Source organism: Anomaloglossus baeobatrachus, chromosome 9 (assembly GCF_048569485.1).
Source record: "Anomaloglossus baeobatrachus isolate aAnoBae1 chromosome 9, aAnoBae1.hap1, whole genome shotgun sequence".
NCBI lineage: Eukaryota > Metazoa > Chordata > Amphibia > Anura > Aromobatidae > Anomaloglossus > Anomaloglossus baeobatrachus.
The window spans coordinates 220952109-220974534 of NC_134361.1; the positions used below are offsets into that span (position 1 = coordinate 220952109).

Consider the following 22426-nt stretch of genomic DNA (forward strand, 5'->3'; position numbering starts at 1 on the left):
CAGACGCCTTAGTTCAGGATTGGTCGCAGTTTCAACTCCCTTATGTGTTCCCTCCTCTGGCACTGTTGCCCAGAGTGTTACGCAAGATCAGGGCCGACTGCCGCCGCGCCATCCTCGTTGCTCCAGACTGGCCGAGGAGGTCGTGGTACCCGGATCTGTGGCATCTCACGGTCGGCCAACCGTGGGCACTACCAGACCGACCAGATTTGCTGTCTCAAGGGCCGTTTTTCCATCTGAATTCTGCGGCCCTCAACCTGACTGTGTGGCCATTGAGTCCTGGATCCTAGCGTCTTCAGGGTTATCTCAAGAGGTCATTGCCACTATGAGACAGGCTAGGAAACCAACGTCCGCCAAGATCTACCACAGGACGTGGAAAATTTTCCTGTCATGGTGCTCTGCTCAGGGTTTTTCTCCCTGGCCTTTTGCCTTGCCCACTGTTCTTTCCTTCCTTCAATCCGGATTGGAAAAGGGGTTTGTCGCTTGGCTCCCTTAAGGGACAAGTCTCAGCGCTCTCTGTGTTTTTTCAGAAGCGCCTAGCCAGACATCCACAGGTACGCACGTTCCTGCAGGGGGTTTGTCACATCGTCCCTCCTTACAAGCGTCCGTTAGAACCCTGGGATCTAAACAGGGTGCTGATGGTTCTTCAGAAACCACCGTTCGAGCCAATGAGGGATATCTCTCTCTCACGCCTTTCGCAGAAGGTGGTTTTTCTAGTAGCAGTCACTTCACTTCGGAGAGTGTCTGAGCTAGCAGCGCTGTCATGCAAAGCCCCCTTCCTGGTGTTTCACCAGGACAAGGTGGTTCTGCGTCCGGTTCCGGACTTTCTCCCTAAGGTGGTATCCCCCTTTCATCTCAATCAGGATATCTCCTTACCCTCTTTTTGTCCTCATCCAGTTCACCAATGTGAAAAGGATTTGCACTTGTTAGATCTGGTGAGAGCACTCAGATTCTACATTTCTCGTACGGCGCCCCTGCGCCGCTCGGATGCACTCTTTGTCCTTGTCGCTGGCCAGCGTAAAGGGTTACAGGCTTCCAAATCAACCCTGGCTCGATGGATCAAGGAACCAATTCTCGAGGCTTATCGTTCCTCGGGGCTTCCGATTCCCTCAGGGCTGAAGGCCCATTCTACCAGGGCCGTGGGAGCGTCCTGGGCTTTGCGGCACCAGGCTACGGCTCAGCAGGTGTGTCAGGCGGCTACCTGGTCGAGCCTGCACACTTTCACGAAACACTATCAGGTGCATACCTATGCTTCGGCAGATGCCAGCCTAGGTAGGCGAGTCCTTCAGGCGGCGGTTGCCCACCTGTAGGACGGAGCCGGTTGCGGCTCTATTATGAGGTATTATTTACCCACCCAGGGACTGCTTTTGGACGTCCCAATTGTCTGGGTCTCCCAATGGAGCGACAAAGAAGAAGGGAATTTTGTTTACTTACCGTAAATTCCTTTTCTTCTAGCTCCAATTGGGAGACCCAGCACCCGCCCCTGTTTTTTGTGTACACATGTTGTTCATGTTGAATGGTTTCAGTTCTCCGATATTCCTTCGGATTGAATTTACTTTAAACCAATTTATAATTTTTTCCTCCTTCTTGCTTTTGCACCAAAACTGAGGAGCCCGTGAGCACGGGGGGTGTATAGGCAGAAGGGGAGGGGCTTTACACTTTTAGTGTAATACTTTGTGTGGCCTCCGGAGGCATAGCTATACACCCAATTGTCTGGGTCTCCCAATTGGAGCTAGAAGAAAAGGAATTTACGGTAAGTAAACAAAATTCCCTTCTTTTTTAACATGCGTCCTGAACGGTTTTTAACGCAAAAACGGATCCAGTGCAAATGCGTTTTCATTTCAATGCATTTGCAATGGACTTGCGACAACATGCGTTCACTTGCGTTTCCGTGCGTTATAGTGAGGGTCCAGCGACTTGCAGTTTTTTAACTTTTTTCAAAAACGCTCCTTGTAGTGTTTTTGAGCTGCGTCCAAATACTGCAAAATCGCTGGATCCTGACTATACAGCAAACGCATGTGAACGGTGCTATACTGATAGACAGGATCCTGTTTGGCCGGAAACCAGCCTGGCGTGAACACAGTCTCTCTTGCTCTCTTCTCCACTCTTCTCTGCTCTCTCCTCTCTGCTCCCCTCACCTCTCCCGTCTCCTCCCCTCTCTTTTCCTCTATCCTCACTCTCCTCTTTTCTTCTCTGCTCTCTCCTCCCCTCTCTTTTCCTCTCTTCTCCTCTCCCCTCTTCTCCTTTCTCTCCCTCCCCTCTCTTTTCCTCTATCCTCTCTCTCCTCTTTTCTTCTCTGCTCTCTCCTCCCTCTCTCCTCTTTTTTCTTCTCTTCTCTCTCCCCCCGCTCTCCTCTTTTTTCTTCTCTTCTCTCTCCTCTCTTTTCTTCTTTGCTCTCTCCTCCCCTCTCTTTTTTCCTCTCCCCTCTTTCTCTCCCTCCCCTTTCTTTTCCTCTCTCCTCCTCTTTTCTTCTCTGCTCTCTCCTACCCTCTCTTTTCCTCTCTTCTCCTCTCCCCTCCTTTCTCTCCCTCCTCTCTTTTCCTCTAGCCTCTCTCTCCTCCTCTTTTCTTCTCTGCTCTCTCCTCCCCTCTCCTTTTTTCTTCCCCCTCTCTCCTCTCTTTTCCTCTCTTTTCCTCTATCCTCTTTTCTTCTCTGCTCTCTCTTCCCCTCTCTCCTCTATTTCTTTGTCGCTCCTAATTGGGAGACCCAGACAATTGGGTGTATAGCTACTGCCTCCGGAGGCCGCACAAAGTACTACACTTAAAAGTGTAAGGCCCCTCCCCTTCTGGCTATACACCCCCCCGTGGGATCACGGGTTCCTCAGTTTTTTGCTTTGTGCGAAGGAGGTCAGACACGCACGCATAGCTCCACTGTTTAGTCAGCAGCAGCTGCTGACTTTGTCGGATGGAAGAAAAGAGGGCCCATACAGGGCCCCCAGCATGCTCCCTTCTCACCCCACTTTCTGTCGGCGGTGTTTGTTAAGGTTGAGGTACCCATTGCGGGTACGGAGGCTGGAGCCCACATGCTGATTCCTTCCCCATCCCCATTAGGGTTCCGGGTGAAGTGGGACTTTACCGGTCTCCAGGCACTGAGACCGTGCTCCATCCGCAGCCCCTGGAGAAGCCGCTGGATATGGAGCTGAGTATCGTCAGGGACAGACCCTGCTCCGTCAAGGTACTCTGTGTCCCCGTGCATACCGCGCGCACACCGCAGCATGGCTGGGTGTGTTAGTGCGCCGGGGACATCAGCGCTGCTGCGCTTGTGCCATTTCCTCACTACAGCTTGGCTGAGTGGGTAGACTTAGGGCGAACGGTCGCGCCGGCCGCTGGGGTCAGTCACACTGCGACGCGGCTGGGACTTGTGGTGCGCCGGGGACTTCCGCGCTGGCCGTGCATATATCACGGCCGCGCTTATTACTACAGTCCCCGGCTTTTGCGGCCTAGTTCGTCTCGTTCCCGCCTCCGCACCTGCCAGTCAGGAGGAGGGCGGGACGCCGTACAGAGCATCAGCGCTGAGGGCTGGAGTCTGTTTTACATACTCCAGCCCTCACACCAGGCACAGTAGGACGCAGTTTCCCGCACTTTGTTTGTGGCACGCCCACGGTCCGCCCCTCTTCACAGGACGCCGGCAGCCATTCCTGTCTGCACGCTGAGCTGGAGAGGGGAGCCTGGGAGACCCAGACACGGGATTCTACGACCTCATACCCGCTTTTCAGCGGGCGGTAAGCAGCCCTCAAGGGCTCACCCCCACTTGTGCCGTTGTGTACTTGGTATTTTGTGTTTGCAAATACTTTTCACTGTACGGTCGCTGGTGATTCTCGGCTATATACCCTCCTAGATTGCAAGGAGGCAACAGCATGTCGTCCGTTAAACGCAAGGGTGCCAAGGCACAGACTTTATATGCTGCCTGTACCGCATGTGGGGCTACTCTACCGGCAGGTTCCACTGACCCCCATTGTGTGCAGTGCTCGGCCCCTGCAGCACTTGCTCAGCCGGGGCCTCTGCTAGACGTGACCCAGGGTGTACCACCTGTGAATGCTGTCCAGGTGACAGGAACGGAGTTTGCAGCTTTTGCTGATAGATTGTCTATGACAATGTCTAAGATTCTTGAAACATTGCAGTCTAGACCAGTAACTCAGACCACGGACACTGTTGAATCATTGCTCCCTGGTCCCCCTCAACTGGAACACTTCCGGGCTCCGGGGGTGTCACATGCACCCCAGGGTGACGGCTCTGACTCGGACGACAGTCCCAGACAGCCTAAGCGGGCTCGCTATGAGGGGCCGTCAACTTCGTCTCACTGGTCAGGATCCCAGCGGGATGAATCTATGGGTGATGAGGCGGATGTAACTGATCAGGATTCTGATCCTGGGACCGCTCTCAATCTGGATACACCGGATGGTGACGCCATAGTGAATGATCTTATAGCGTCCATCAATAAGATGTTAGATATTTCTCCGCCAGCTCCTCCTGAGGAGGAGTCAGCTTCACAGCATGAGAAATTCCATTTCAGATATCCCAAGCGTAAATTAAGCTCTTTTCTGGACCACTCTGACTTTAGAGACGCAATCCAGAAACACCACGCTTATCCCGATAAGCGGTTTTCCAAACGGCTTAAAGATACACGCTATCCTTTTCCCCCTGACGTGGTCAAGGGCTGGACCCAGTGTCCCAAGGTGGACCCTCCAATCTCCAGGCTTGCAGCTAGATCCTTAGTTGCAGTGGAAGATGGAGCGGCACTTAAAGATGCCACTGACAGACAGATGGAGCTCTGGTTGAAATCCATCTATGAAGCTATTGGAGCGTCGTTGGCGCCAGCATTCGCAGCCGTATGGGCACTCCAAGCTATTTCAGCTGGGCTTACACAAGTCGACACTGTCACACGTACATCTGCTCCGCAGGTGGCACCATTGACCTCTCAGATGTCTGCATTCGCGTCTTACGCGATTAATGCTGTCCTAGACTCTACGAGCCGTACGGCGGTGGCGTCAGCCAACTCCGTAGTTTTACGCAGAGCCTTGTGGTTGAGGGAATGGAAGGCAGATTCTGCTTCCAAGAAGTGCTTAACCAGTTTGCCTTTTTCTCGTGACCGATTGTTTGGTGAGCGTTTGGATGAAATCATTAAACACTCCAAGGGTAAGGATTCATCCTTACCTCAACACAGACAAAACAAACCCCAACAAAGGAGGGGTCAGTCTGGTTTTCGGTCCTTTCGAGGCTCAGGCAGGTCCCAATTCTCCTCGTCTAAGAGGACTCAAAAGGATCAGAGAGGCTCAGATTCTTGGCGGACTCAATCACGCCCAAAAAAGACAGCAGGAAGAACCGTCACCAAGACGGCTTCCTCATGACTCTCAGTCTCCTCTTTCCGCATCCTCGGTCGGTGGCAGGCTTTGGCGACATTTGGCTGTCACAGGTCAAAGACCGTTGGGTGAGAGACATTCTGTCTCACGGGTACAGGATAGAGTTCAGCTCTCGTCCTCCAACTCGTTTCTTCAGAACTTCTCCACCGCCCGACCGGGCCGATGCTCTGCTGCAGGCGGTGGCCGCTCTAAAGGCGGAAGGAGTGGTGACTTCCGTTCCTCTTCAGGAACAAGGTCACGGTTTTTACTCCAATTTGTTTGTGGTGCCAAAGAAGGACGGGTCGTTTCGTCCCGTCCTGGATCTAAAGTTGCTCAACAAACACGTAAAAACCAGGAGGTTCCGGATGGAATCTCTCCGCTCCGTCATCGCCTCAATGTCTCAAGGAGATTTCCTAGCATCAATAGACATTAAGGATGCTTATCTCCACGTGCCGATTGCGCCAGAGCATCAGCGTTTTCTACGCTTCGTTATAGGAAGCGAACACCTGCAGTTCGTAGCGCTACCTTTCGGGCTGGCGACAGCCCCTCGGGTCTTCACCAAGGCCATGGCTGCAGTAGTAGCAGTCCTGCACTCGCAGGGTCACTCTGTGATTCCGTATTTGGACGATCTACTTATCAAGGCACCCTCTCAAGAGGCATGCCAACACAGTTTGAACGTGGCACTGAAGACTCTCCAGAGTTTCGGGTGGATTGTCAACTTTGCAAAGTCAAATCTAACCCCGACCCAATCACTAACATATCTTGGCATGGAGTTTCATACTCTCTCAGCGATAGTGAAACTTCCACTGGACAAGCAGTGCTCGCTGCAGACAGGGGTGCAATCTCTCCTTCAGGGCCAGTCGCACACCTTGAGGCGCCTCATGCATTTCCTAGGGAAAATGGTGGCAGCAATGGAAGCAGTCCCTTTCGCGCAGTTTCATCTGCGCCCTCTACAATGGGACATTCTCCGCCAATGGGACGGGAAGTCGACGTCCCTCGACAGGGATGTTTCCCTCTCTCAGACAGCCAAGGATTCTCTCCGGTGGTGGCTTCTTCCCACCTCTTTGTCAAAAGGAAGGTCGTTCCTACCCCCATCCTGGGCGGTAGTCACGACAGATGCGAGCCTATCAGGGTGGGGAGCAGTGTTTCTTCACCACAGGGCTCAGGGTACGTGGACTCGGAAAGAGTCCACCCTTCAGATCAATGTTCTGGAAATCAGAGCAGTCTATCTTGCCCTGCAAGCCTTCCAACAGTGGCTGGAAGGCAAGCAGATCCGAATTCAGTCAGACAATTCCACGGCGGTGGCGTACATCAACCACCAAGGGGGAACACGCAGTCGGCAAGCCTTCCAGGAAGTAAGGCGGATTCTGTCGTGGGCGGAAGACACAGCATCCACCATATCCGCAGTTCACATCCCAGGCGTGGAAAACTGGGAAGCAGATTTTCTCAGTCGCCAGGGCATGGACGCAGGGGAATGGTCCCTTCACCCGGACGTGTTTCAGGAGATCTGTCGCCGCTGGGGGATGCCGGACGTCGACCTGATGGCGTCACGACACAACAACAAGGTCCCGGTTTTCATGGCACGATCTCACGATCACCGAGCTTGGGCGGCAGACGCCTTAGTTCAAGATTGGTCACAGTTCCGGCTACCTTATGTGTTCCCACCTCTGGCACTGTTGCCCAGAGTGCTCCGAAAGATCAGGTCCGACTGCCGCCGCGCCATTCTCGTCGCTCCAGACTGGCCAAGGAGGTCGTGGTACCCGGATCTGTGGCACCTCACGGTAGGCCAACCGTGGGCGCTACCAGACCGTCCAGGCTTGCTGTATCAAGGGCCGTTTTTCCATCTGAATTCTGCGGCCCTGAACCTGACTGTGTGGCCATTGAGTCCTGGATCCTAGGGGCCTCAGGGTTATCTCATGAGGTGGTTGCCACCATGAGACAGGCTAGGAAACCATCCTCCGCCGAGATCTACCACAGGACGTGGAAGATATTCCTATCTTGGTGCTCTGCCCAGGGAGTTTCTCCCTGGCCATTTGCATTGCCTATTTTTCTTTCCTTCCTGCAGTCTGGGTTGGAAAAAGGTTTGTCGCTTAGCTCCCTTAAAGGTCAAGTCTCCGCGCTATCCGTATTTTTTCAGAAACGCCTAGTGTGAGGTAAATCCTGGGATATGAAGAGGAATTATGACTAGAAGTCATAATTGCTCTCATCACTCCCTGGCAGTGCCCCCCCCTCCCTTCTTGTGCTCAAATGTCCAGCATCTGTGAAGGTGTCACATCCCACTTACACCTCCAACAGCCATCTCCTCTGATATGGAGATGAGATGATGTGCGGACAATGGACACAGGATGGCTCCCTGCCGTCACCCTGTAGTAGGAGCTGCTAGCTAGTTAGCAAGGCTATGGAAATAGCCAGACAGAACGACTCCAGTAAAAAATGGTTCATATCTCGCAAGCCATATTTCCGATAAATATGGCAACCATAAAAATGGTGTCTCCGCATGTGGACGATGCCGGCACCCCCTTTTTATGGGAGCAGGACATTGGGAAATGCCCCAGGCGTGATATCAGCCAATGGGGAACTGGCAGACAGGTCATGAGTCCCCTCGTTCTGTAGCTAAATTCATAACTGTCACAATGAGAGCATTGGCGTCCGCCTACGACGCTCCCAGGCCAAGTTATGGCCATATTCCATGTTGTGGATTTTGTCCATAACTCCAGCCAGGGGTGGAGCAGTGCTCCCTGTGAGGTCACTAAGGTAGGAGGGGACCTGGATTGCCCAGGTTGATAACCCTACTTCGGCCATTTTCCAAGGTTCTTCTCGCTGGGGGCACGTGTAGGAAACATCTGTGGGAGTTCCTGGAAACCTGGTCTACAGCGCCCCCCTGTGGCCAGACGCAACAAGGTAACTGATTGAACTGTGTATGCCTGTTTGTAACCCATGCTTTATCTGTAACTGTACTCTGACATATGTATATTCTGTAGATTCCCTATTGTATATATTGTAGTACTAGTGTGCTTTAGGCTGATTAAAGTATATAATTAATCTTGAGCTGTTCTGTTATCTCGATCTCGAATCCCACGTCTGTGTGTTCGGCTAATAGTTACCGTGAAGCGGTTGGTGGCAGCGAGTTGTGCCAAGGATTATTGTGGGGAGGCCAGTGAGATTCGGGAAGATATTATATATTCCGCCCGCGGAGGTCGGGGGAATATATACCCTACTCTCACCGGGGACCCTTCAATAATCGGCATAAGTAGTATAGCGGCCTCCTTGCTTATTGTCGGGCAATTCCCTAATTGGCCTGACTATAAGAGGGGCGCTAGAGAGCGCGTCACGTGCTCTGTCTGTCGGTCGGGAGGTATAAAGGAGGGGTGACCCCCACTTGTTACCCCCCGATTGTGACGTACTGGTAGCCAGCGCGGGGGATTTCTGAGTGACCCCCCCCGGTGGTTTGTGACATATTGCTGGCAAGCGGTGGGATCGAGATAATAGTGTGTGTGAGTGTGAGACCCATACTCCCAGACACTAAAGACTGCCTGCAGCAGCTGTGGCTGCTGGGGTCTTCAGACCAGCTCAACACTAGAGTGTCAGAGTGCAGATACTGTAAGGTGTGTGGAGGCATCAGGTGTCAGTTCTGTGTCAGTGACCAAAGTCTGCAACAATGGCTGATAGCACCAGGAGCAAAGCCAAAGGAATGGCCGATGCTCAGGCCAGAGACGATGAGGAGGTTGTCCACGAGCCCTCCAGGAGCTCGACGCCAGAAAGCCGTTCTGCCGAGGACATTGCACAACCTGGCACTGCTGGACAAGATGAGGAGGAGCTCGCCCAAGGTTCCTCAACGAGCCAGATGCCAGCCCTCCGCTCTGCAATGGACAGTGAAGCACCAGGCTCCGCAGCGGGCCGCAGATCACCACGTGCCATTCCACCGAGCCTGGGAGGCTCGGATAGCCTTCTTCAAATGGCTATGGCCCTTCTCCAGGCTGGAGACCGGGATACCTACGAGATACTCATGGCAGAGCGCAGGGCAGAGCGGCAGGCAGCGCGTGAAGAGCGCCAGGCAGAGCGTGAGGCTGCGGAGCGACGGCAACAGGCAGACCGTGACCACCAGCTGCAGCTAGCTCAGCTCCGGCCCTCATCAGCCACACGTGACCTTCAAGACACCAAACTTCCAAAGGTCCGTGTTGAGGACTTCCCAGTGCTGGAGAAGGATGGAGACTTGGACTCTTTCTTGACTGCTTTTGAGCGGACTTGCTTGCAGCACCATCTGAACAAGGACCAGTGGGCCAAATACCTGACCCCCCGTTTAAGGGGTAAGGCCCTGGATATCCTTGGGGACTTGCCTGCTGAGGCAGATCAGGGCTACGACACCATCAAGCGGGCCCTGATCCAACAGTACAACCTCCCTCCAGAGTCCTACCGCAAGAAGTTCCGGAGCCTACAGAAGGGACCAAAGGACTCCTGGGCTGACCACCGGCGGGCACTTGCCCGAGCTGCCGACCACTGGACCCAAGGCCTGCAGCTTTCCACCGGACCGGAGATCCTGGACTTGTTCATCACGGAGCAACTCTTGTGGAACTGCCCTGAGGATCTCCGCCAGTTCATCCGAGACCAGAAGCCAAAGGGGTCCACGGCTACAGCTGCCCTTGCCGATGACTACACCAACAACCGGGCCCCTGAGGCCAGGAGAGCGGCCACCAGCAGCACCTGGAGAGGGGGTAAAATGAATTCTGCGACTGCCCCACCTGCCCCTAGACTGCAGGGGGTGTCCCCCTCAACTCCCCTCTCCAGGCCCGTGGCGGAACCAAGACGGTGCCACCAGTGCAACCTACCTGGACACTTCAAGGCCATGTGCCCTCAGCGTCCCAAGGCCCCGGCTCCGTCCCCGTCCCAAGGGCCGCCCAAGGTGTATTGTGTGGGTGGGGGTGGTGGTAGGTCCCTGGACAGCTTCCAACCTGTCACCGTCGGCCAGTCTGTGACCATAGGACTGCGAGACAGCGCCTCGGAGGTGACTCTGGTGCGGCCTGAGATGGTGTCCCCCCAAGACTTGATCCCTGGAAAAACCCTCGCTGTCTCCGGGATTGGAGGCACTGACCCGGCGCTGCCTGTTGCTGACATTTATGTGGACTGGGGCGCAGGGCGAGGGGTGAGGGAGGTGGGGGTAACTGATCGGATCCCTGCAAACGTGCTACTTGGGACAGATTTGGGGCAAATAACCTCCCAGTTTGGCCCCGCCCCAAAGGCTGAACCTTCAGCCAGTGCTGACGTGCCTCCGGACAATGTTAATGTGTTATCTATGAATGATGTAAGGGAGGAGGGAGTGAACTCTGATATTTCTGCTTGCATAGACACCATAGACACACACTCAGCTGCAGCTGTGACAGGGGAGGGGGTCAGAGGAAGGTGTGACCATGCCTCTACAAGTAACCAGCCTGTGAGCTGGGATCTGTTGCCCTCTGCAGGGATAAGCAGAGAGCAGGGTGCTGCAGGGGGAGGACCAGTGTGTGGGGTGGGGGCTACCACAGCAAATGTGGGGTCCCCAGAGATTTCACAGCGGGGTTCTGTTGCTGCAGGGGGGGAACAGGCAGGTGAGATTGGGGCCGGTCCAGGAGCGGAAGTGCTCCCAGGTAAGATCTCGGTGCAGGGTTCCCCCACAACCGGGGTGTCAGGAAGCCAGGTAGGTCTGCCTGAACCGGCGACTTGGTCAGGAACGGAGGAGGAGCAGGCACGACCCACGGTCGCAGCGGCTGTGGCCGCTGTCGCCCGCAGTGGGAGTGCTGGAAGCCAAGGGGCCTCCCGGAGGTCCGATAGCTCTTCCCCTTCTGACCAGGTGGCAGCCGAGTCAGGTGGAGGCCAGGACACAGGTCCCGGGGTACTGACTGAAGATGTGACAGTCTCGTCGATTCTGGCCACATCTAGTCAGGAGTTTCAGGCAGCGTTAGAAGCTGACGACAGCCTGAAAGCTCTAAAGGAGCAGGCGGCACAGCCTCCCTCGGACTCGGACCCGGAGCGAGTGGTCTGGGACCAAGGACGGCTGTACCGGGCCACGGTCCAGCAGGGTTCACCGGAGGCGTGGCCCAGGGACCGACAGTTGGTGGTACCCTATCCGTTCCGGACGGAGTTGTTGCGGATCGCACATGAGATTCCGATGGCCGGACACCTAGGGATCGCTAAGACCAAGGCCAGGTTAAACCAGCATTTCTACTGGCCAAAAATGGGGGCCGATGTGGCTGCCTACTGCCGTTCGTGTGAAACCTGTCAGAGAGTGGGGAAGGCGGGGCCACGCCCCAAAGCCCCACTGGTATCTCTGCCAATCATCGATGAGCCTTTCAGGAGGGTGGCTGTGGATCTGGTCGGCCCGCTGGCCATCCCCAGCAGCTCCGGGAAACGCTTCATACTGACGGTAGTGGACTATGCCACCCGGTACCCAGAAGCAGTGGCCTTGTCGTCCATTCGGGCTGACAAGGTGGCCACCGCATTAGGTGGCCACCGCATTGCTGGAGATTTTCTCCCGAGTGGGTTTTCCCCAGGAAATGCTCACCGACCGGGGGACCCAATTCATGTCCCAGCTGATGGAGACCCTCTGTAAGCAAGTCCAGGTGCGACATCTGGTGGCCAGCCCGTACCATCCACAGACTAATGGCCTGTGCGAGCGGTTCAATGGCACCTTAAAGCAGATGCTTAAGATGTTGGTCGACTCCCATGGGCCGTGACTGGGAGCGGTATCTCCCACACCTGTTATTTGCTTACCGGGAGGTTCCACAGGCCTCAACAGGATTCTCACCGTTTGAGCTCCTGTACGGGCGACGTGTGCGGGGCCCCTGGCTCTGGTGAAAGAGGCTTGGGAAGGGGATTTGGCCACCCCTGGAGTGTCGGTTATCGAGTATGTCATGCGCTTCCGGGACAAAATGCAGGCCTTGACGCAACTGGTACACGACAATATGGCTCAAGCCCAGGCCGATCAGAAGCGTTGGTACGACCAGAACGCTTGTGAGAGGACCTACCAAGTGGGTCAAAAGGTGTGGGTACTGGTCCCCGTACCACAGGACAAGCTTCAGGCAGCCTGGGAAGGCCCATACCTCGTGTACCAGCAGCTCAACCCTGTGACGTACCTGGTCACCCTGGACCCTGCCCGTGGAAGGCGGAAGCCCTTCCATGTGAACATGATGAAGGCACATCATGAGCGGGAGGCATGTGCGCTCCCCGTGTGCAACCTGCCCGAGGAGGGAGAAGCGGAAACCCTCTTGGATATGCTAGCCCAGGTTAGGGCAGGCGGATCCATTGAGGATGTGGAGGTTGGCCACCAGCTCTTGGAGGACCAACGGTCCCAGCTGTGGGCCACCCTACTCCCCTTCCGGGGGTTGTTTACCAACCAGCCCGGAAGGACTGACTTGGCTGTCCATCACGTGGACACTGGGGATCATCCCCCGATCCGGCGTTCAGCATATCGGGTCTCCCTGGAGGTGCAGCAACACATGCGCCAGGAGATTGACGAGATGCTGGAGCTGGGGGTGATCCAGGCATCCAACAGCGCTTGGGCCTCGCCTGTAGTCCTCGTCCCTAAGAAGGACCGAACCACTCGGTTCTGCGTGGACTACAGGGGGGCTCAATGCTGTCACGGTCGCCGATGCGTACCCAATGCCACGCATCGATGACCTGCTCGATCAGTTGGCCGGGGCTCAGTACCTGACCATCATGGACCTGAGCCCGGGGATATTGGCAGATCCCCCTGACTCGCAAGGCCAGGGAACGCTCTGCCTTTATTACCCCATTTGGACTGTACGAGTCCACGGTGATGCCATTCGGGATGAGGAATGCCCCTGCCACTTTCCAGCGGATGGTCAACACCCTGCTCAAGGGACTTGAAGGGGTACGCGGCCGCGTACCTGGATGACATTGCCGTCTTCAGTCCCACCTGGGAGGACCACCTAGAGCATCTAGCACAGGTGCTCAGGCGGATCCACCGGGCAGGTTTGACCATCAAGCCGGGAAAGTGTCAGCTGGCCATGAGCGAGGTCCAGTACCTCGGTCACCGGGTAGGTGGGGGAACGCTGAAGCCCGAGCCTGAGAAAGTGGAGGCCATCGCATCCTGGCCCACCCCCAGGACCAAGAAGCAGGTGATGTCCTTCTTGGGGACCGCTGGGTACTATAGGAGGTTTGTTCCATGCTATAGTAGCCTGGCAAAGCCCTTGACGGACCTCACCAAGAAGAAGCTGCCCTCTGCAGTCGATTGGACAGTGGACTGCGAGACAGCCTTCCGGGCCCTAAAGGACGCCCTGTCCAGCCCGCCCGTGCTACAGGCAGCCGACTTCACGCGGCCGTTTGTAGTACAGACCGACGCCAGTGACTTCGGCCTCGGTGCGGTGCTCAGCCAGGTGGACTCTGCGAGCCAGAGCCAAGAGCCCCAGTCTTGTACCTGAGCAGGAAGCTGTTACCAAGGGAAGTGGCCTATTCTACAATGGAGAAGGAGTGCCTGGCCATAGTGTGGGCCCTGCAGCGTCTGCAACCCTATCTATACGGGCGCCACTTCATCGTGGAGACGGACCACGATCCCCTCAGCTGGTTGCACACCGTCTCTGGGACGAATGGGCGATTGTTGCGATGGAGCCTTGCGCTCCAGCAATACGACTTCACCATTCGCCACAAAAGGGGCCGTGACCACGGTAACGCAGACGGGCTGTCCCGACAAGGAGAGGTCGCGGACGGGCGCACGGGGGAACACCGGAGTGTGCTGCCCCCTAGCGCCCTCAAAAGGGGGGAGGTGTGAGGTAAATCCTGGGATATGAAGAGGAATTATGACTAGAAGTCATAATTGCTCTCATCACTCCCTGGCAGTGCCCCCCCCCTCCCTTCTTGTGCTCAAATGTCCAGCATCTGTGAAGGTGTCACATCCCACTTACACCTCCAACAGCCATCTCCTCTGATATGGAGATGAGATGATGTGCGGACAATGGACACAGGATGGCTCCCTGCCGTCACCCTGTAGTAGGAGCTGCTAGCTAGTTAGCAAGGCTATGGAAATAGCCAGACAGAACGACTCCAGTAAAAAATGGTTCATATCTCGCAAGCCATATTTCCGATAAATATGGCAACCATAAAAATGGTGTCTCCGCATGTGGACGATGCCGGCACCCCCCTTTTTATGGGAGCAGGACATTGGGAAATGCCCCAGGCGTGATATCAGCCAATGGGGAACTGGCAGACAGGTCATGAGTCCCCTCGTTCTGTAGCTAAATTCATAACTGTCACAATGAGAGCATTGGCGTCCGCCTACGACGCTCCCAGGCCAAGTTATGGCCATATTCCATGTTGTGGATTTTGTCCATAACTCCAGCCAGGGGTGGAGCAGTGCTCCCTGTGAGGTCACTAAGGTAGGAGGGGACCTGGATTGCCCAGGTTGATAACCCTACTTCGGCCATTTTCCAAGGTTCTTCTCGCTGGGGGCACGTGTAGGAAACATCTGTGGGAGTTCCTGGAAACCTGGTCTACAGCGCCCCCCTGTGGCCAGACGCAACAAGGTAACTGATTGAACTGTGTATGCCTGTTTGTAACCCATGCTTTATCTGTAACTGTACTCTGACATATGTATATTCTGTAGATTCCCTATTGTATATATTGTAGTACTAGTGTGCTTTAGGCTGATTAAAGTATATAATTAATCTTGAGCTGTTCTGTTATCTCGATCTCGAATCCCACGTCTGTGTGTTCGGCTAATAGTTACCGTGAAGCGGTTGGTGGCAGCGAGTTGTGCCAAGGATTATTGTGGGGAGGCCAGTGAGATTCGGGAAGATATTATATATTCCGCCCGCGGAGGTCGGGGGAATATATACCCTACTCTCACCGGGGACCCTTCAATAATCGGCATAAGTAGTATAGCGGCCTCCTTGCTTATTGTCGGGCAATTCCCTAATTGGCCTGACTATAAGAGGGGCGCTAGAGAGCGCGTCACGTGCTCTGTCTGTCGGTCGGGAGGTATAAAGGAGGGGTGACCCCCACTTGTTACCCCCCGATTGTGACGTACTGGTAGCCAGCGCGGGGGATTTCTGAGTGACCCCCCCCGGTGGTTTGTGACACCTAGCGCGACTTCCTAAGGTTATCACGTTCCTGCAAGGAGTCTGTCATATCGTCCCTCCTTACAAGCGGCCGTTGGAGCCCTGGGATCTGAACAAGGTTCTAATTGCTCTCCAGAAGCCGCCTTTCGAGCCTATGAAGGAGATTTCCTTTTCTCGGCTTTCACAGAAAGTGGCTTTTCTAGTGGCGGTCACGTCTCTTCGGAGAGTGTCCGAGCTGGCGGCGTTATCTTGCAAATCTCCCTTCCTGGTGTTTCACCAGGACAAGGTAGTTCTGCGTCCAATTCCAGAGTTTCTTCCCAAGGTGGTATCTTCCTTTCATCTCAATCAGGATATCACTTTACCGTCTTTGTGTCCGCATCCAGTTCACCAATTCGAAAAGGGTTTGCATTTGTTGGACCTGGTGAGAGCACTCAGGATCTACATTTCCCGCACGGCGCCCCTGCGCCGCTCGGATGCACTCTTTATCCTGGTCGCTGGTCAGCGTAAAGGGTCGCAAGCTTCCAAATCCACCCTTGCGCGGTGGATCAAGGAACCAATTCTTCACACCTACCGTTCTGCTGGGCTTCCGATTCCATCTGGACTGAAGGCCCATTCTACCAGAGCCGTGGGTGCGTCCTGGGCATTACGGCATCAGGCTACGGCTCAGCAGGTGTGCCAGGCGGCTACCTGGTCGAGTCTGCACACTTTTACCAAACATTATCAGGTGCATACCTTCGCTTCGGCGGATGCCGGCCTAGGTAGACAAGTCCTTCAGGCGGCGGTGGCCCACCTGTAGGAAAGGTCTGCTTGACAGCCCTATCATGAGGTATTCTTTTACCCACCCAGGGACTGCTTTTGGACGTCCCAATTGTCTGGGTCTCCCAATTAGGAGCGACAAAGAAGAAGGGAATTTTGTTTACTTACCGTAAATTCCTTTTTCTTCTAGCTCCAATTGGGAGACCCAGCACCCGCCCTGTTTTTTCTTAGGGATTTTGTTTTTCGGGTGCACATGTTGTTCATGTTAATAAGTTCAGTTCTCCGATGTTGTTTATCGGATTGAATTTGTTTTTGAAACAGTTATTGGCTTTCCTCCTTCTTGCTTTTGCACTAAAACTGAGGAACCCGTGATCCCACGGGGGGGTGTATAGCCAGAAGGGGAGGGGCCTTACACTTTTAAGTGTAGTACTTTGTGCGGCCTCCGGAGGCAGTAGCTATACACCCAATTGTCTGGGTCTCCCAATTGGAGCTAGAAGAAAAGGAATTTACGGTAAGTAAACAAAATTCCCTTCTTTCCTCTTCCCCTTTCTCCTCCTCTCTCCTCCCCTCTCTTTTCTTCTCTTTTCCTCTCTCCTCCTCTCTTTTCTTCCTCTCTCCTCCTCTTTTCTTCCTCCCCTCCTGCTCCTCTTTCTTCTCTCCTCTCTCTCTCTCCTCCTCTCTCTCTCTCTCTCTCTCTCTCTCCTCTCTTTCCTTCCTCTCTCCTCCTCCTCTCTCTTCCTCTCTCCTCCTCCTCTCTTCTTCCTCTCTCCTCCTCCTCCTCTCTTCTTCCTCTCTCCTCCTCCTCCTCTTCCTCTCTCCTCCTCTCTTCTTCCTCTCTCCTCCTCCTCCTCTCATCTTCCTCTCTCCTCCTCCACCTCCTCTCTCCTCCTCCTCTCTCCTTCCTCTCTCCTCCTCCTCTCTTCTTCCTCTCTCCTCCTCCTCTCTTCTTCCTCTCTCCTCCTCCTCTCTCCTTCCTCTCTCCTCCTCTCTTCTTCCTCTCTCCTCCTCCTCTCTTCTTCCTCTCTCCTCCTCCTCTCTTCTTCCTCTCTCCTCCTCCTCTCTTCTTCCTCTCTCCTCCTCCTCTCTTCTTCCTCTCTCCTCCTCCTCTCTTCTTCCTCTCTCCTCCCTCCTCTCTTCTTCCTCTCTCCTCCTCCTCTCTTCTTCCTCTCTCCTCCTCCTCTCTTCTTCCTCTCTCCTCCTCCTCTCTTCTTCCTCTCTCCTCCTCCTCTCTTCTTCCTCTCTCCTCCTCCTCTCTTCTTCCTCTCTCCTCCTCCTCCTCTCTTCTTCCTCTCTCCCCCCCCCTCCCTCTTCCTCTCTCCTCCTCTCTTCTTCCTCTCTCCTCCTCCTCCTCTCTTCTTCCTCTCTCCTCCTCCACCTCCTCTCTCCTCCTCCTCTCTCCTTCCTCTCTCCTCCTCTCTTCTTCCTCTCTCCTCCTCCTCTCTTCTTCCTCTCTCCTCCTCCTCTCTTCTTCCTCTCTCCTCCTCCTCTCTTCTTCCTCTCTCCTCCTCCTCTCTTCTTCCTCTCTCCTCCTCCTCTCTTCTTCCTCTCTCCTCCTCCTCTCTTCTTCCTCTCGTCCTCCTCCTCTCTTCTTCCTCTCTCCTCCTCCTCTCTCTTCCTCTCTCCTCCTCCTCTCTTCTTCCTCTCTCCTCCTCCTCTCTTCTTCCTCTCTCCTCCTCCTCTCTTCTCCTCTCTCCTCCTCCTCTCTTCTTCCTCTCTCCTCCTCCTCTCTTCTTCCTCTCTCCTCCTCCTCTCTTCTTCCTCTCTCCTCCTCCTCTCTCCCCCTCCTCTCTTCTTCCTCTCTCCTCCTCCTCTCTCCTCCTCTCTCCTCCTCTTCTTCCTCTCCTCCTCCTCCTCTCTTCTCTCTCTCTCTCCTCCTCCTCTCTTTTTCCTCTCTCCTCCTCCTCTCTTCCTCTCTCTCCTCCTCCTCCTCTCTTCTTCCTCTCTCCTCCTCCTCTCTTCTTCCTCTCTCCTCCTCCTCTCTTCTTCCTCTCTCCTCCTCCTCTCTTCTTCCTCTCTCCTCCTCCTCTCTTCTTCCTCTCTCCTCCTCCTCTCTTCTTCCTCTCTCCTCCTCCTCTCTTCTTCCTCTCTCCTCCTCCTCTCTTCTTCCTCTCTCCTCCTCCTCTCTTCTTCCTCTCTCCTCCTCCTCTCTTCTTCCTCTCTCCTCCTCCTCTCTCCCCCCTCCTCTCTTCTTCCTCTCTCCTCCCCCTCCTCCTCCTCTCTCCTCCTCTCTTCTTCCTCTCCTCCTCCTCCTCTCTTCTTCCTCTCTCCTCCTCCTCCTCTCTTTCCTCTCTCCTCCTCCTCTCTTTTCCTCTCTCCTCCTCCTCTCTTCTTCCTCTCTCCTCCTCCTCCTCTCTCCTTCCTCTCTCCTCCTCCTCCTATCTTCTTCCTCTCTCCTCCTCTCTCCTTCCTCTCTCCTCCTCTCTTCTTCCTCTCTCCTCCCTCTCTCCTCCTCTCTTCTTCCTCTCTTCTTCCTCTCTCCTCCTCCTCTCTTCTTCCTCTCTCCTCCTCCTCTCTTCTTCCTCTCTCCTCCTCCTCTCTTCTTCCTCTCTCCTCCTCCTCTCTTCTTCCTCTCTCCTCCTCCTCTCTTCTTCCTCTCTCCTCCTCCTCTCTCCTCCTCCTCTCTTCTTCCTCTCTCTTCTTCCTCTCTCCTCCTCCTCTCTTCTTCCTCTCTCCTCCTCCTCTCTTCTTCCTCTCTCCTCCTCCTCTCTTCTTCCTCTCTCCTCCGCCTCTCTTCTTCCTCTCTCCTCCTCCTCCTCTTCTTCCTCTCTCCTCCTCCTCTCTTCTTCCTCTCTCCTCCTCCTCTCTTCCTCTCTCCTCCTCTCTTCTTCCTCTCTCCTCCTCCTCTCTTCTTCCTCTCTCCTCCTCCTCTCTTCTTCCTCTCTCCTCCTCTCCTCCTCCTCTCCTCCTCTCTTCTTCCTCTCTCCTCTCTTATTCCTCTCCTCCTCTCTTCTTCCTCTCCTCCTCTCTTCTTCCTCTCTCCTCCTCCTCTCTTCTTCCTCTCTCCTCCTCTCCTCCTCCTCTCCTCCTCTCTTCTTCCTCTCTCCTCCTCTCTTCTTCCTCTCCTCTCTTCTTCCTCTCTCCTCCTCCTCTCTTCTTCCTCTCTCCTCCTCCTCTCTTCTTCCTCACCTACTCCTCTCTTCTTCCTCTCCTCCTCTCTTCTTCCTCTCCTCCTCCTCTCTTCTTCCTCTCCTCCTCCTCCTCCCTTATTCCTCTCCTCCTCCTCTCTTCTTCCTCTCCTCCTCCTCTCTTCTTCCTCACCTACTCCTCTCTTCTTCCTCTCCTCCTCTCTTCTTCCTCTCCTCCTCCTCTCTCTCTCTCCTCTTTTCTTCTCTGCTCTCTCCTACCCTCTCTTTTCCTCTCTTCTCCTCTCCCCTCCTTTCTCTCCCTCCTCTCTTTTCCTCTAGCCTCTCTCTCCTCCTCTTTTCTTCTCTGCTCTCTCCTCCCCTCTCCTTTTTTCTTCCCCCTCTCTCCTCTCTTTTCCTCTATCCTCTTTTCTTCTCTGCTCTCTCTTCCCCTCTCTCCTCTATTTTCCTCTTCCCCTTTCTCCTCCTCTCTCCTCCCCTCTCTTTTCTTCTCTTTTCCTCTCTCCTCCTCTCTTTTCTTCCTCTCTCCTCCTCCTCTTTTCTTCCTCTCTTTCTCTCTCCTCCTCTCTTTTCTTCCTCTCTCCTCCTCTCTTTCTCTCTCCTCCTCTCTTTCTCTCTCCTCCTCTCTTTCTCTCTCCTCCTCTTCTCTTTTCTTCCTCTCTCCTCCTCCTTCTCTTTTCTTCCTCACCTCCTCTCTTTCTCTCTCCTCCTCTCTTTCTCTCTCCTCCTCTCTTTCTCTCTCCTCCTCTTTTCTTCCTCTCTCCTCCTCCTCTTTTCTTCCTCCCCTCCTGCTCCTCTTTTCTTCCTCTCCTCCTTTCTCTCTCTCTCCTCCTCTCTTTCTTTCCTCTCTCCTCCTCTCTTTCCTTCCTCTCTCCTCCTCCTCTCTTTCCTTCCTCTCTCCTCCTCCTCCTCTCTTCTTCCTCTCTCCTCCTCCTCCTCTCTTCTTCCTCTCTCCTCCTCCTCCTCTCTTCTTCCTCTCTCCTCCTCCTCCTCTCTTCTTCCTCTCTCCTCCTCCTCCTCTCTTCTTCCTCTCTCCTCCTCCTCCTCCTCTCTTCTTCCTCTCTCCTCCTCCTCCTCCTCTCTCTTCCTCTCTCCTCCTCCTCCTCTCTTCTTCCTCTCTCCTCCTCCTCCTCTCTTCTTCCTCTCTCCTCCTCCTCCTCTCTTCTTCCTCTCTCCTCCTCCTCCTCTCTTCTTCCTCTCTCCTCCTCCTCCTCTCTTCTTCCTCTCTCCTCCTCCTCTCTTCTTCCTCTCTCCTCCTCCTCTCTTCTTCCTCTCTCCTCCTCCTCTCTTCTTCCTCTCTCCTCCTCTTCTCTTCTTCCTCTCTCCTCCTCCTCTCTTCTTCCTCTCTCCTCCTCTCTTCTTCCTCTCTCCTCCTCTCTTCTTCCTCTCCTCCTCTCTTCTTCCTCTCTCCTCCTCCTCTCTTCTTCCTCTCTCCTCCTCCTCTCTTCTTCCTCTCTCCTCCTCCTCTCTTCTTCCTCTCTCCTCCTCCTCTCTCCTCCTCCTCTCTTCTTCCTCTCTCCTCCTCCTCTCCTCCTCTCTTCTTCCTCTCTCCTCCTCTCTTCTTCCTCTCCTCCTCTCTTCTTCCTCTCCTCCTCTCTTCTTCCTCTCTCCTCCTCTCCTCCTCTCTTCTTCCTCTGTCCTCCTCTCTTCTTCCTCTCCTCCTCTCTTCTTCCTCTCTCCTCCTCTCTTCTTCCTCTCTCCTCCTCTCTCCTCCTCCTCTTCTCCTCCTCTCTCCTCCTCTCTCCTCCTCTCTTCTTCCTCTCTCCTCCTCTCTTCTTCCTCTCCTCCTCTCTTCTTCCTCTCCTCCTCTCTTCTTCCTCTCTCCTCCTCCTCTCTTCTTCCTCTCTCCTCCTCCTCTCTTCTTCCTCTCTCCTCCCCTCTCTTTTCTTCTCTGCTCTCTCCTCTCCTCTCTCTTTTGCCCCCAGCTGCGTCTGAATTTCCAGTGTCACGATCAGTTCCCCTCACTCCCGATCATGACTCCAATACCCGCCCATAAACTTCAAGTGACAGGATCCTGTAAAATAGCACTTGCTTTTCTCTTTAGAAAAACAGGATTCGCTTTTGCAGCAAAAAAGCGTTCATGAGGCGTGCTAAAAACCGTAGTGTGAAAGCCGCAGCCACCCCCGATCACTGGTAGTGTGGATTCCACCAGAGAGATCAGTGATCACCTACAATCTGGGAGAGCTCAGCAGTAAATGTGTCATTTCCCTGCAGCAGCTCCTAGAGGCCACACTAAGTATTACACCACTTTCATTGCAATCAATAGACGCCTGTGTAATGTACAGCCGTGCCCAGTCCTCCAAGGTAAAATGTTCTTCACTGCTGCTCTCTGCTAGCCCGGAGAATGGGTGTCCTTAAAGGGGTATTCCTATGGCAAATCCCCGCCACTGGAACGTGGTCCTGGGGTGTCCATTAGCCGACAGCGCAGGACTGAAGGGGAAGATATGAGCGTACAACATGTTCGCTAGATTACTGCAGAGAAAGGTGGGCTCGTGTCTCGCGTCTGTGGAATGAGGCTAGGGAAGCAGTTCACATCAGGCAGATAAGCTCACTTTTCGGCTGCACGGACCTTTACAGATCACAATGATCCCCATCATCCCTACCAGAATCACAGACCACCTATCTGTGACGATATCAGCAGTAACACTGTATGATGCCACTGTTATGGGGTCCTCCTGCTCACCCGGCATGCCTCTGTGCTCGTGGACGATGACCAGTGACCTCGTTGGCTTTGCAGGCCCGGACCAGCGCTCCCATCTCGTGCTTGCCTCTGTTCATGCGCTGAGCATTGGGGAACACCAACTTTAACTCCTAGAGAACAACAAGAGTGTAAGATCACACGATAGCGCCTCGTCCTGACGGCATGCTGGGAGTTGTAGTCTGTTGCGTGTTTGCATCTTATTACTGTATTTTTCGGATTATAAGGAAATTTGGGAGGAAAATAAAAGGTGCGTCTTATCCGAATGTAGCTTATCGGGAGGTGGTGGAGCATGGTCACAGGAGGCAGGGCAATGCTGCGGGCGCCGTGCTAGTGCTCATTGCGGGCAAAGAGGCAGGGGCCATCCTGAAAATGGCGGCGGTGCGGGCTTCAAATAATGGCGCATGCGCAGATGGAGCTCTCGGCTCAAGATCTCATTGGCGCATGCGCCGCCTCCGGCCCACTGATCTCCCAGCAGTGAACCTAAGGAAAATGGCGCGTGCACGAT

The 22426-nt window shown here is 54.5% G+C and overlaps 1 pseudogene; it reads right to left on the bottom strand.

The window, feature by feature from the left end:
• The window catches only part of LOC142251617 (U3 small nucleolar ribonucleoprotein IMP4-like), a 44932-nt pseudogene that overhangs the window by 20032 nt on the left and 2474 nt on the right, over positions 1-22426 (bottom strand).